The sequence below is a fragment of the Pipra filicauda genome, unplaced genomic scaffold (genome assembly GCF_003945595.2).
Source record: "Pipra filicauda isolate LSUMZ 115617 unplaced genomic scaffold, ASM394559v2 scaffold6_size6359152_pilon, whole genome shotgun sequence".
Classification (NCBI taxonomy): Eukaryota; Metazoa; Chordata; class Aves; order Passeriformes; family Pipridae; genus Pipra; species Pipra filicauda.
In genome coordinates, this window is record NW_024104865.1 from 2,762,322 (window position 1) to 2,775,965 (window position 13,644).

The window sequence follows — 13,644 nt, forward strand, 5'->3', positions numbered from 1 at the left end:
AGGAGAGAGTATATTGACTTGCTTGTATCCCGAAAAAGGGTATATGCTGTAAGGGTTTAGTTTATACTCTGGAAAGACAAGAGGTTTAGATTTGTCTGTGTATGTTCTGGACATGCCCATACTGTACTGTTTGCAGCCAAACCATCAAAAACTTCACAGACTCAGTTACCACACTTGTCCAAGAGCTGGGTAAGGTATCCGTCTCCCCTGCTTGAAGCAGAGAAGGCAGCTGTGCCAGGTATTCTTGGGCTTGTGTGCCTGGGAGAGCAGGAGAGCCTGTCTTATGACACAGGCTGTAAGCAATGTGGAGTGAGAATTGTCTGCATTTGTTAAAAAAGCCTTGTTATAGCTGTCCTACTCCCGATCCCTCTATGTCTGATAATATAAATGTTTAATGAGAGCTTTTCATGCTCCATTTTTTCCTCCCTTATACACCCCAGTATATTACAGAATCACTTATGTTGGAAAAGACCTCTGAGATCGTTGAGTCCAACCTTTGACCAATCACCACCTTGTCAACTAGACCAACTGTCATGTCCAATCGTTTCTTGAATGTCTCCAGGGATGGTGACTCCACCACCTCCCTGGGCAGTCTGTTCCAATGTTTAACAACCCTTTCCATGAAGAAATTCCTCCTGATGTCTAACCTGAACCTCCTCTGGCACAGCGTGAGGCTATGTCCTCTTGTCCTGTCACTAGTTGCCTGGGAGAAGAGAATTATGTTCACCCAGTACTGAGGAAATGATGGCACTGATGAAAGCAGGAATAGTGAGGAGTAATTCCCACTGCCGATAGAGCAGCCCTTTCTCTGTATCTGGTTAGGCAACACCAGATCCCTGGGAAGATATAGACTGTCTGGTGCATTAAAGGTATAGAAATTTAGCAGACAATAAACTCCCTTGAGTTTCAGCTGGTTCTCAGAGATCAGAAGGGATGGGTGCAAATAGGCTTAATTTCTGATTAGAACCATTTCAGCACTGTAGGTTTGGTTGAGTTTGATGAGAATTTTCACTTTGCACAAGTTCACAACTAGTGCAATTTACTAATACTGTAGGTCTGGTCAAGTTCAAGAACTTGCAAATCCAGATTCTGGAATAGTACAGTTTGTTGAAGCAACAGGAAAGCAGGTTCAAGATTGTTGGGGATAAATGCACTAATTACAGAGCATTAGTATCATGAGGTGTGAACCCCCCAAGCACAGCTCTGTGTGTGACGTCCTCTTTCAATGACTGCAGAGCAGCAGTTGTTCGAGCTGATGTTGCAGACCAATGCACTCGTGTATGGCCACTCTGTGGGCATCTCGATCTTGCACCAGGTACTGCAAGAGGCTGGGTGGTTCAACATGGGTGGTGGGAGTGGGTGGCTCAGTTTTGCCTCCTTGACTTTTCCTGAATCCTGTCTGTTCCTCATGCCCTCTGAATTCTCTAATCTCAAACTACGATGTCACTGCTGGAGCTCTCCTTCTAACTGCTGCTGACATCCTGACAACTCCATTTCTTGAGGAACCAATAGACACCAAAGAACAGAATGAGGACTAGAAGAAGGGCCCAGACCTGCCACTGCTGCAAGACGTTAACGAGCGCGGATCCCCAGGCCATATCTGGAGCTGTCTGCTCCGTGTGCTGTACAGGACGATTCATCTTCTATTGTGCACAGCACTGGAGGGTGAAAAATTTTTCTGATTGCCCCAAGGCAGGAGCATGGACACGTAGGGGAGCCTTAGTTACAGCATCAGAGAAACTAGAGCCCACTGGAGCATCAGTTCTGCTGCAAAATGCTCCCCTACTCTGCAACAGTTGTGCAACCTCACCCTCTGCCCACAATTCCCAACAAAGTGATGCACAGGCATTCACGGATGCATCATTTGTTCCAGCACAATATTTATTGGCAACTTTGTACCAACTGAAGCTCCCAGAGGGAATGGCAGCAATTCCTGAAGGGAATGGACTCTCTCAAAAAGGGAGGGCATTCAGTATCCAGGTGTTAACGGGAATCTCTAGTTCCAGGCTCCTTGCCATGGCCTCTTCAGGATTGTTCTGTACAGCTGCATACAGAAGGTAGTACTTTGGTGGGGGGAATAGGAACTATGAATTCTGTGTTTATGAACTGTATGTATTATGTATTTACTGTATATACTCTACATATATGAACTGTGAGCCATAGTTCATATATGAACTATGTATTCTGAATTTGGAACATGAATTCTGCAAAGCTAGACCCAAATATGTGTTTAGGAATGTTGTTATAATTTCTAGACAGTAAAGAAAATCAATGTGTAAGCATTTTTGGTGCCAGACTCGAGACACATGCCGTTTTCTTTCCCCATTAGAAGGAGAGTGAGCAGCTTTCCTGTAAACATGATGCAAATCTTCCCATTTGTTTTCAGAGAAGTGCAAAATTCCATGTGGACTCAATGAAAGAAATAACCTACAGGACATGAATGCCACAGTTGTGGTAATATGAGAATATGAGAGTAACAAAATAACAAAATAACAAAAGTGTTCAGGGATCCCCTTTTGCCTGAACTTTCTGTAGAAGCAGCTAAACAAGACAACATCAGCCACCTGGATGATAGAAGAAGAAGAAGAAGAAGAAAATATTAAAACAAAAATATTGTGGTCCTGAGCGAGCCAAAGTGCTTGTGTGAAAAGAATCGCAAGGTCAAACTGGAAAGCCGCTTGAAGTGTGATTGTTCTTTGTGGCTGAAGGCGGCCATGGGAGTGTCTGTATGGTGTGTGTGCAGGTAAGTAACATCTGGCCTGGCTTGGTAGCTCGGACCCTATTCTGTATATAAAAGGAGTAATACCAGTTACAAGACAGTTCTGCCTGGACAAAGTCTGTCTCCTGTGGATTCATTTGCCACAAAGAGTGCTGAGTGAGGGATTTTCGACACAACTTTCCCACATTCATTGTGGTCTCTGATGAACAGAAAGCAAAGGGCTGTGCTGTGTTACCCTCCTGTGGTCTGTCTGAAGTCCTGACGTGCTGTAGGAGTGTCAGGAATGGGAGGCCATGCTTTTATACAGGTATGGAGGGTCAGAGCCAACCCTTGGTGATGGGGAGTAGAGGAGAGGGTGCACATGAACAGAGTAATATCTGAGGAGAGGAGGTGTATCATGGCAATAGAAAATGAATGAAAGAAAGAATGAATGAATGAATGAATGAATGAATGAAAGAATGAATGAATGATGAATGAATGGTGTCCTTCAGATGGAGCATCAATTAAGAGACTTATTTAGGAACAGAACTACCTGCTTTTGAAAAATAAAAGGCAGGGAAAAACTATTGCAAGCATCATTGCATTTGCTTCCCAGATAGAGAGAGAATGAGAGACAGGAATCCTGTTCAAACACAAAATTAGTTGTGGTCTTTATTTCTGGAGATTGTTAATTGCAGTGAGCAGCAGCCTACATGCAATGTCACAAGTCTGTGAAAGCACAAGTTTAAGTAGGGAAGTTAATTTCTTACAAAAGAGACATTGCAATTTTCTTCTTCATAATGAGGTTGGGCAAATGCAAGGTGCTGATAGCCTACATACATACATATTTCCAGAATCTGTAGTACTCGTTAAAATTAAGGCAGAAGCACTGAAGGAAGAAGAGACTGAGTAAAACCTGTGATGCACTGGAGAGTTTTTCTAAAGGAGCGATATTTACACGCGTTGTAACAACCACATGGCATAACACTTCTAAAAAGAGTATTTTACTCTTCATTCTTTTTCACTGGCTCTGGATATTTTTCAGCAGTTGCTGTAAAAGTGTTCTCTGTGTAAGTAAAGTTGTGGGATAGACAATGGGCAGTTGAAGACTACAGGACATTCCCATGGCCTCTATATCCCCTCCTTCCCCCCTCCCGCTGTTGGTATTTTTCCCTGCCCAAGACTATTTAAAACCTTAATCTGGCTTGGACCAAAAATTCTTTCAATGTGGACATGGGTCTAAATGCTACATTAAAACCAGATAATTTCCAGCTATTTGAAAAAGCAGTCTGTTAAAATATTGCCAAAATTTTCTTCTTAAACTGCAGTAGCTAAAACTTGAATACCTACATAGGAATACTGTTAAATGTTGGTGCATATCCTGGGTTGTGACACTATAGTGGGGAAAAAAAAACAGCTCTAAGACAATCAGGTGGCAACTAGGAAGATACAGTGGATTACATCATGACCATGATAGGATGGCCTGAGGCAGCAAGTGAATGGGTTGGGAAGATGAAACTGGGGTTTTATTAGTCTCTCTAACTCCTGTTTTCATCTTTCACATTTTCTTTGCCGTTATTGGTTTTCCTCTTTGAAAGTTCTTCCTGACAGTCCAGGGGTTGTAGCTAGCAATGCAGTGTACAGGCACTGAAAACTATCCTCTACGGGGTCAGTCACAGAGAAAAATTGTTTGATATTACTGACAGAATAAGCCTGCAGCCAATGCTGCGTGCAAAAAAATATTTTTGAATTTTTCCTAATGTAGTGTTGCTGTGTATGTTATGCATTGAACTGATGGTCTCATGATCTCATTTCAGTGGTGGCTGCAAAGCTAGAAACCTTGAATTCCTTGAGATCTCCTACATGACATCCATAAGGATGCTGCAATATTGGGATATTTTCTTTTGTAATATTTAACAATTTCATTTAAAATTATGTAACAACATAGGTCACTAAATGTCAAAAAAGAGGTTTTAAGCCCCCAACAATTAGGTGTGCATGATTCAGCTTAACCTTTCGATGCTCGGTTCCTTCTCAGGTTTAGGAAACAATCCTGAAGGGTAATGGCTCGTGCAAAACTTCCATGAGACTTCAGAGTGCTTTGCAGAAACAGGTCCCTGAGTTTCTTACTCCATTATCTGAGTTTCTTCTCCCCCAGCTCCCACACCTTAGTGGCTGGTCTGAGCTAGTTGCCCAGGCCCTCACCAAAAGAAGAAATGGTGTCAACTCCAGAGAGCAACATATCCCCTCAATAAATTTGTATCTAAAATAGGTGAAGTACTTGTCCCCTGGTAACTACAGAGGAAGTCTGGGAAATTGTCTTAGAGTAGGACCTACCTTCATGAACGGCAGAGGTCATGAGGTGAATCAGTCACTTTGTGTAGGAGTGTAGGAGAACAGTTCTACTAGCTGGGTCACCATTCTCTTAAGATTACATTGTCCTTCGAGGCTGAGCTGGAGAATGAGCAGAGTATTTTTACCTCTGTTTGAAATTCATTTTTGATAATCTAAATTCCTGTGAAATTGACTGGAAAATTAACATATACACCGGTCTAGCAAAGACCAAGCAAGTGCCTCTGTCTTTAAAAAGACACACTGCTGGGGAAGACAGGGTAGAGCCAAGGCTGGTTTTTGTCATGGAGCATAGGATTTTAAACTGTAGATTAAAAACGAAAACTGCTGAAAATAATTTAAAAAAAAAAGATGGCTTAAAACATGTGGCCATGGGTTTATGCATGGAGGCCGGGGGTTGGAAGGAGATAGATATATAGAGAGAAGGCAGAGGTAACAGTTTGAGTTGCATCTAAATGAGCCGAAACCTAGTAGCCTTTTTCAAAGGCAGTCTTGCCCCCCTGTTCCAGCTGCAGAGTCATCTTCGTTTGTTACCTTTGTTTTCCATCAGATCTGCCAGCCAAATTGACCTGTCCTGTAGCTGCTTGGCCACTAGATTGATCTGATGGAAGCGAAGGGAATGTTTGCCCAGGACTTGGGTGAGGAGGGAGTATTTTGGCAGCAGGTGCCTGTGTTAGATAAGGTGTACACTGAGCTTGTGCTCCTTGCTCTGATGGACTGGTGAGTTGGACTGACCATTGAGAGCTACATCCACAGGGGCAGTACTGAGTGAATATACAGGTCCTTGCAGATGTGGACAGGACAGTAGAAGTTTCATCTTCACTGAGAGCTTTCAGGGCTACAAAGCAAAACAAAAGCATAACATTTAGTAAAGGACAGAAGCATGGCTGTAATTTCAAGGTGACATGAGCTCACAGCTAGGCTAACTCTCCAAAGGTAGTTGCAACACCTTTGATTCTTGGTACTGTACTTAGAACAATTCAGTTTGGTAAGTCAGTGTATCAGACATGGAGAAGCAAGGAAGACTTAGCCTGTAGAGATAGAGACACTGGGAATACTTTTTGTTTTTTCTTGATCATTCCAAAAACTGAATAGTTGAGCATCTAGAAAGAGAGAAATGTTTCTTTGTATTCTGAAAGGATGAGGAGCTGATTACAACAGAGTGAAGAGAACTCTGTTTTTTTAGCTTGTGTGAGTAAATTATAGCTAACAACCACATGAGCTATCTGTGAGCCTTTTCTAAATATGCTCTGCTGTTTCTATGTTCTCTATGTCATGGAGAATATTATTCCTTTGCACAACATGCAGTTCAAAGGAGCAAAACTGTAGCATAAGATCTCTAAGTCACTGCAAACACAAAGATTATACTCAAAGTGAGGTGGTCCAGTGAATACTAAGGACTTTCTTTCTCCATCTTTCAATACTTATGTTTTCCTGTATGTTATTGCCATTAGCTGCTGAGCTAAATCTGAGAAAACTTTTTGGGAGGGAGGACAATGAGAGATAGGCAGTATCTAACAAAGTGACTATCTTCTGTGAATACTAATAGAAGTGCACCTCAAGATATTTCCCACAATTATGTATTTGAATGAAACATGAAATTTCCTTTGCCCCTGCTCAATCTCCTTTGAAGTCTGTTAATATTTTAATAAAATAATTTCCTGGCAAAAAGGAAGGGAAAAAAAGAAAGAAATAATGAGTTTTAAACAAAAGCTTTGCAGAAGGTAAATTGTGAACTTGTAACTATTTGTTCTGAAAATATAGTGCTGAGTTGCATTAGCAGACCATGCTCAAACAGCAGTTACAGATATTACATTGTCAAAAGGTAAGGATGAGTTTCATGAAGTTCCACAAAGGATTGCTCTAAGTCTGGTAGCATTCATTAATGAGTTGGATGATGACACAAAAAGAATCATTATTAAATTTGCAGATAATTTCAAGCAGCATGAGACTGCAAGGATGTTAGAAGAGATGATTAATATTCAGTGATCTTGATAAACTGCAGGTATGATCTGAAAAATGTGCATAGCATTCAATATGAATAAGAGCTACATTTAGACTGGAATAAGAAACTGCAGAAACAGAGGACAGCAAGGAACTATTTTCACATCAATTCTGTGGGAAAATATTTAGCAGACTTCCCAGATCAAAAATTGAACAGGAGAAAATAATGCAAAAAAGGGGAACAGCACCCTGGGCTGTCTGTGCAGGTGCAGAGTGCTCTGCTCAGCACTGGTGAGGCATCAGCAAGAGTGTGTACAACTCTGGATACAACAAAAATATGAAACAACTGGAGATGGCCCAGAGAAGGATAATCAGAATGGTGAGGTATTGAAAAAAAACAAGCTGTAATGCAGGAAAATTCATACTATCTAATCTGACACAGAAAAATGGGTAAAAGTCTTAAAAAATGTGAAATTCTGTTCCAAAGAGAACAGTGGTAATCTGCTTTCTACATCCATGACGGACAACAAGAAATAATGAGCTCTAATTTTAATCAGAGATTCATCTTCAATACTAGGATAAAACCTTTTACAGGTAATGTTTAACTAAACAGAATAAATTTCCTGGAGTGTCTGTGGCATCTAAAGCACTGAACGTCTTCAAGAACTTGTTAACTTAGGCATAGCTGAGCCTACCTTGAGCAGTACCATAGACTCGGTGATTTTCAGTCCATTTCTGGGCTAAAAATTGATAATGATAATAATAAGACTCCCATCTTCAACTCAGTAATTTACAAATTTAGTTAAAATTAAATATACCATTCTGAATCTACATCATTGCAATCAGCTTCTGGGGAATTTAGCATTCAATCTCCTAAGAATGCAAGCAGGAACAAGTTGAAAATTTCAGAATTTGTAACCTGTCAAAATTTGGGCAGATTTTCACAGAATAGCATATCCTTGTCACCAAAGCCCATCTCTGTGACACATTTTTACCAACAGACTCAAAACATTGGCATATTCAGTTATAAGAATATATTTAAGATGGGGAGAAGACTTTTTTCATCAAATCTTCTTGGAGCCAGTTAAACTGATTTTGCTGAAACATTAAAAAAAAAGGAAAAAATAATATTAGAATCCAGCCTTGTGCTGATCCATAGAGTGAAACATTTCAGCCCAAGCAGTTGAAGATGGCAGATTTTCAACCATGCCTGCAGTAGTTAATTACCTGCAAGTAGATTTGAGAACTCGCTGTTTCATTAGCATTTATATACTAGCATATATATATATATACACATACATACACATAAATATACACACACACACATATATGCTCTTTGAGATCCTGACATGATATGTATTACACCTTTTAAAGCTTTGTGGAGTTGTTAACGGTGATGCAGATTTAAAGCATTTTCTTAGACAATTAGGGAAAAAAAATAATTAAACTCATGGGGTTTTCTTAAATAGGCCCTATGCATGATTTTGAATTATGCATTGTCCAAATGTTTTGTTCTCACATTCTAGTTTAAGAGAGCAGAACAGTTTGAAATGTGTTTTAATTGAATTGGGCTGTATCAGTCTCTCTTGTCACAGGCTGGCAGGCTGAATACTGAAGTAAGGAGTGTGTTTCAAGATGAGAGCTACCAATGGCACTGTTCTGGCTGGAGAGGAGGAAGATAAGACCAGAACTGAGCCCTGGGATCCATCTCATATTTCACACTGCTGAGATTTGCAAAACTGGCATCTGGATTCCTGGCTTTTTAGGGAAGGGGGATTTGTAAACCTAGGAAAGGATGACTGCACTCCTGAGAGGCAAACCCTCTTATGGGCTTCCTGTGCTCAGCAGAGAGAAAGTAAGATTCTTTCTGTCACAGCTCTGAGCATCTGAGGTTATGCTCCAGCTTTGAATCTCCAAGTGTCTTTTCCCACCGTCCCTAGTGAGAGCTTAGAAAAATCAGGTTTCCTAGGCTAGTATCTGTTTTTTGAGTCCTTCTGCCTCCCACCTCCCACTCGTTTTAGTGAGTGCTGCACAACTGACCCCCACTCAGCCAGATCTCCTCCCTATGCAGTACTTTCTCAGTAACAGACAAGCTGGAACAATAACTGAAAAGTAATACATTAACTGTCACGTGAATTTGTAAGTGAATTTTAAGGACTTTTCTTATTCAAATAGTAGAAATGTTTGACTGCTCAGGCTTAACTGCTGTTAATAGGGAGGGGAAAAAAAAGAAACGAAATTAAGTAACTGAGTATTCACCAAAAGCAAATGCCAAATGTTAATCTTCCCTGCCAAAACCAGAACATGCACTGTGATGTTTAGCCAAAGAGGGAGAAGTGGTACCATGTGATTTAGATAAATCATCAACACCCTGCACATTTTTTAGAGAAAAGATTTTATATATAAAAATGTATGTGCACACGATGTGAATATATATATAGAATAGATACCCAAACACATAGACATGCATTTCAATACTTGAACTGTGTTGGTGGGTACTATAAATCATCCAAGTGCAGAAAAGAAACATGGTTTATGGTGATGTTTGCAGTTTCTTCCATATGGTAAATGCTTTTTCGAAAGCAGAAGATGATATAGTTTCTGCTGCGAAAAATGCATATTTTAATAAGACACAGATAAATAGTGGTGAGAGAGAGATACAGCATACAAACAGTATGATCAGGGCTATGAAAGGCACATACTGTATTTTGCTGAATTTAAGGGTTTTTTTAAATACATTTCATGCCATCCTCCACACTTCAGGCTCTTCATTCCCACTGCGCAGCAGTTCCCATCACAGCTTATGTAATTAATCATTGTAAAACCTACTTTAAGAAGAAAAAATGTCCAAAGGAAACTTTTGCAATATCACAGAAGAAAGAAGTCAAGGATGTTACAATTTAGTCAAAATAAGTACTCCGTCTGCACCTTTTCCAGACCATCAGATAAAGACCAGCTGGAGAAAACCTGAATTCTATGGGAATTCACATATTTCTGCCACTTAGTACCATGAGTTCTCATAATATTTGGACACCTGACATGGCAGAAGTGGAGACTCTACCATGTTCAGAAAAATTTTACAAGTTCAGATCAGATGGATGGAGTTCAGGCAGAAGGCCATTCTTGACTAAAAGACAGAAAAGAATAAACATTGTTAGATATCAAGAAACTGATCTCCTGATGAACTGAAAGAAGACATAGAGAGATCTTAGCATATTTCTAGTTGTTATAGAAAAACCTACAATCCCCTCTATAGACCTGTCTATAGCACAGGAAAGTATGAGACTGTGCTTACCTCCTCACTCCGCCAGTGCTCTGACTTGTTCAGATGTGAGATTGCCAATGCAGAATAGAAAAGGATGCTTCTGCTATGGTTGAGCAAGAACCTGGACATTGAGGAAATGGAGTCTTTCCTCTTCTGATTAGTTGTATTGCTCTTAGTCCATTTTGGGACTCTAGGTAAGACAAAGTGAGGCAGAGCTTCTTACACAAATCTCTTTTCAACACTTCCAGCAAACAGGCTCTCCTGGAATTTCCTAGGTGAATTTACAAAGGCTCTGAATTTTGCTTTCCCACAGTGTTCTTCATTGACAAAAATGAACAGAGGGACTGCTACTAATGCTCCTCTGATGTTTTTAGCTTTATAGAAAAAAATATTCTCAATACTTTTGGGTTTGTGATTTTTCTAGATTCAAGGCACAAGTTCTTCCATGCCTGAAATTCATCACCAAGGCTTTTTTCCCCCCCAGTCATAACAAGTCACTGGGAAGTTTGTTAGAAGTCACACAAAATTTAAGAAGTGTTAGAGCAGGCACAAATTTAACGTTTGCAAAGACAGCTGAAATCCCTTTGCACAAAGGGAGGAATTAAGTGAAGCTCAACAAGGCCAGCACACACTGGCTCTGAATGGTTCCTATTGAGTCGTCTTTGTTCTTTTAGCTTGCATGATCCTTGTAGGTGTAGACATATACATTTTGGCTTGATGCTGTTTAAGTCATGGCTCAGACACTGTCAGTGTACATTACCTGCATTTTTCAGTATGACATGTTCAATTTTTGCAACACACGTTAATGTGGATCAATGGAAACCTCTGTGGGCTGAGATCCCCATGGGACAATTCTCCCTATAGGGAAAGCACTCACACTCATATAAACTTGGCGTATGTGGCATCATCTCCTATGCTGTTTCCTTCCTTAAAGGGTACACACGAAGGACTCAGCAGAGCAAGGCTGATGTGTTTTGGTGTTGCGTGGTTGAAATCATTTGTCTAATTGCTCCCTTTTTCTGCTGAATCCTTATGGAACACAGCACACACAATAGAGTACAAGGAGTTTTTAAAGCATACTTCCATAAAGACAAGCAAGGAATCACAGAGGGGTACCATCAAACAGTATCTGAGAGCACCGTATGTAACACATGGCAAAAGAGACAGCAAACATCACTTTACCTGCCATTTATTGGTCACAATGACAAAATGCGGAATAACTTTTTTCTTCTGGTAGGTGATATAAGGTAAGTAAAATTAACAGCACCCCACAACTTACTCCTGCTGAAAGCTGGCATGAGTCTGTACTGCTTGTACACTTCCAAATTGGCTAGTAAAGCTAGCCATCAGTTCCAGTTATTGAATGTTTACAAAACAAAGGATCCTTCTTTAAAAAGGCTGACGAATTCAAGACTGCTGCTACAGGTTGATACTCAAAAATGTACCATGAAATAAGGAAAGGGCTTTGAGCTGACATTAAAAAAAAACCCCAAATCTATAATAGGTGCAATAAAAGATGTGCTAAAACCTCTTTAAAACTGCAAAGAAACTGTAACATAATGACTGCCTGAAACAAAATAGGAGAGAAGAATTAATCCCCCAGCTAAGGTCTTATTTAATTTGCTTTAACAAAGTCTGTAATGCCTATTGCTCTGCTGTTCTAATGATGTAGGCTAAGACACAGGAGATAAGAAAAGCCAAGACACTGAAAGCTGTTGTAAAACTAGGTCACTGTTAAATTAAACATTTTATGAAAAATATAACCTACCTTGAACAGCTCTGAAAACCTCTTTGCTTTTTTTTCATGCCCTCAGCCTGAGAGAGACACGCTGCTGTACTGCCTTCATGGGAAAAAGCACCAGTTTCCTGACGACTGAACACCCACCCCCCAAGCCAGCTCCGTTTTTTCTTGTAATTAACAACTGCTGAATATTTATGAAGTGTCACAGGGTAACACTTACTCATTGGATCAACAACGCTGTTGGTTTGCAAACTAAAAAGAAAACACTGGCCCTACCTCGGAGCATGGCAACCACTGATTGCAGCTGCACCAGCTTCCGCTTTTCCAAGCTTTTCAAGCACCAGAAGAGGAGGATGCTATTGGCAGAAAGTTAGCGATATCTACTCTTTTTTTTCAGATGATCACAGGGGAACATGCTGTGATATGACTCTTTTCCCCATGTGAAGAAGCTGTTGAAATACCCTGGAGACTCCCACTGCTGAGCTGTGAGTAAGAATTAGCTCAAGCCCTGTGAGCGTTTGTAACTCTAGAGTCAGAGCCACGATATGCAGGGGTTGAAAGTTGTACATTTCAAAGCTGATAAAATGACCTCTTTACAGCAATGAGTATAATACGACTTTAAGAGAGTATTTCTTGGCATGGGGGGAGTTTTCTACTGCTGCAGTCTTCAGTAGATGACAAGATAACTTTACAAAAGGTGTGTTTCTGTACTTGCACTCTATGATAAAGAAAAGCTGATCAAATATTTTCAATAGTAAATGTTAGTAAAAATGAAAATTTTAGCTCAGGTTCCTCAGTTTCAGTATCATTAGGGATAGGTGATGTTCTATACCTGCTGTGGACTGTGGTGATCTCTTCTGGGTTTTAGATCTCATCATAAAGTACAGCAGAGAGGGAACAATAAAAGTCTGCCCTCCTGGCCAGAAAAATGTGTGCCGGTCTCTCCCCATGCATTCTTCCCCAGTGCTTATTGAGCGTAACAGTGTTTCAGATGAAGGTCTTCTTCTGCAAGCTTTGTTGTATGTGCATAGTTCTATATCAACTCGAGATGTCCCACTGATCTAAACGGAATGGTTCCTGCATCTCTAATCATACTCGTCAAACCGCTGGACTCTCCCACGGGGAGAGAGGTTAAACTGAGAAACGATCTCTGTGATGAACAGAGTCTGACTACGTTGTTTTCAGCATAAAGATCAATGCAAATACAAACCTAGCTTGGTTTTATCTGGTTTTAATTATGTATCATTTATTTTAGTAGTTAATGCATGAAATTAAAAAATGTTGCTAAGCCATTTTTCTTCACACTTTTTATTACTTCCATGGACCAAAGAATAGTTGCTACTTAAGAGAAGCCACTAGGCAAAGATTTATTTAATTATAGTATAAAATGTGGAAATAAGACATGAAATATTATCCAAACCTGAAATGCCATTGAAACTGGTTTTATTTATCATTTTCCTTTCCTTTTGTTTGTAATTGTTGGTTACAATTTCTTCTGTTGAGCACGATTAAAATAAGCCCAGTGGTCACTTTTGCTTTAATGTTTCTGATCAGCTTCTTTTTTCAGCATCATGTGCTGCTGTAAGACAGTAATACTCAGCCTGGAATTACTGTCAGGAAACATATTAGTAGTTTCTTTGAGTT

The 13,644-nt window shown here is 40.1% G+C and overlaps 1 long non-coding RNA gene across 4 annotated transcripts; it reads right to left on the reverse strand.

The window, feature by feature from the left end:
- Positions 1-1,863: 1,863 nt before the first annotated feature.
- Positions 1,864-12,216, reverse strand: LOC120324786. Of its 4 annotated transcripts, none has more exons than XR_005566366.1 (3): positions 12,028-12,216; positions 5,786-10,449; positions 1,864-5,152 (listed from the first exon to the last, which is right to left on the reverse strand). It is a non-coding gene; the product is annotated as an uncharacterized LOC120324786 (long non-coding RNA). The 4 variants fall into 4 exon arrangements; XR_005566365.1 differs by having other exon boundaries at positions 1,864-2,044; positions 5,036-10,449; XR_005566367.1 differs by having other exon boundaries at positions 1,864-5,888; positions 10,290-10,449; positions 12,028-12,213.
- Between the last annotated feature and the right edge of the window lie 1,428 nt (positions 12,217-13,644).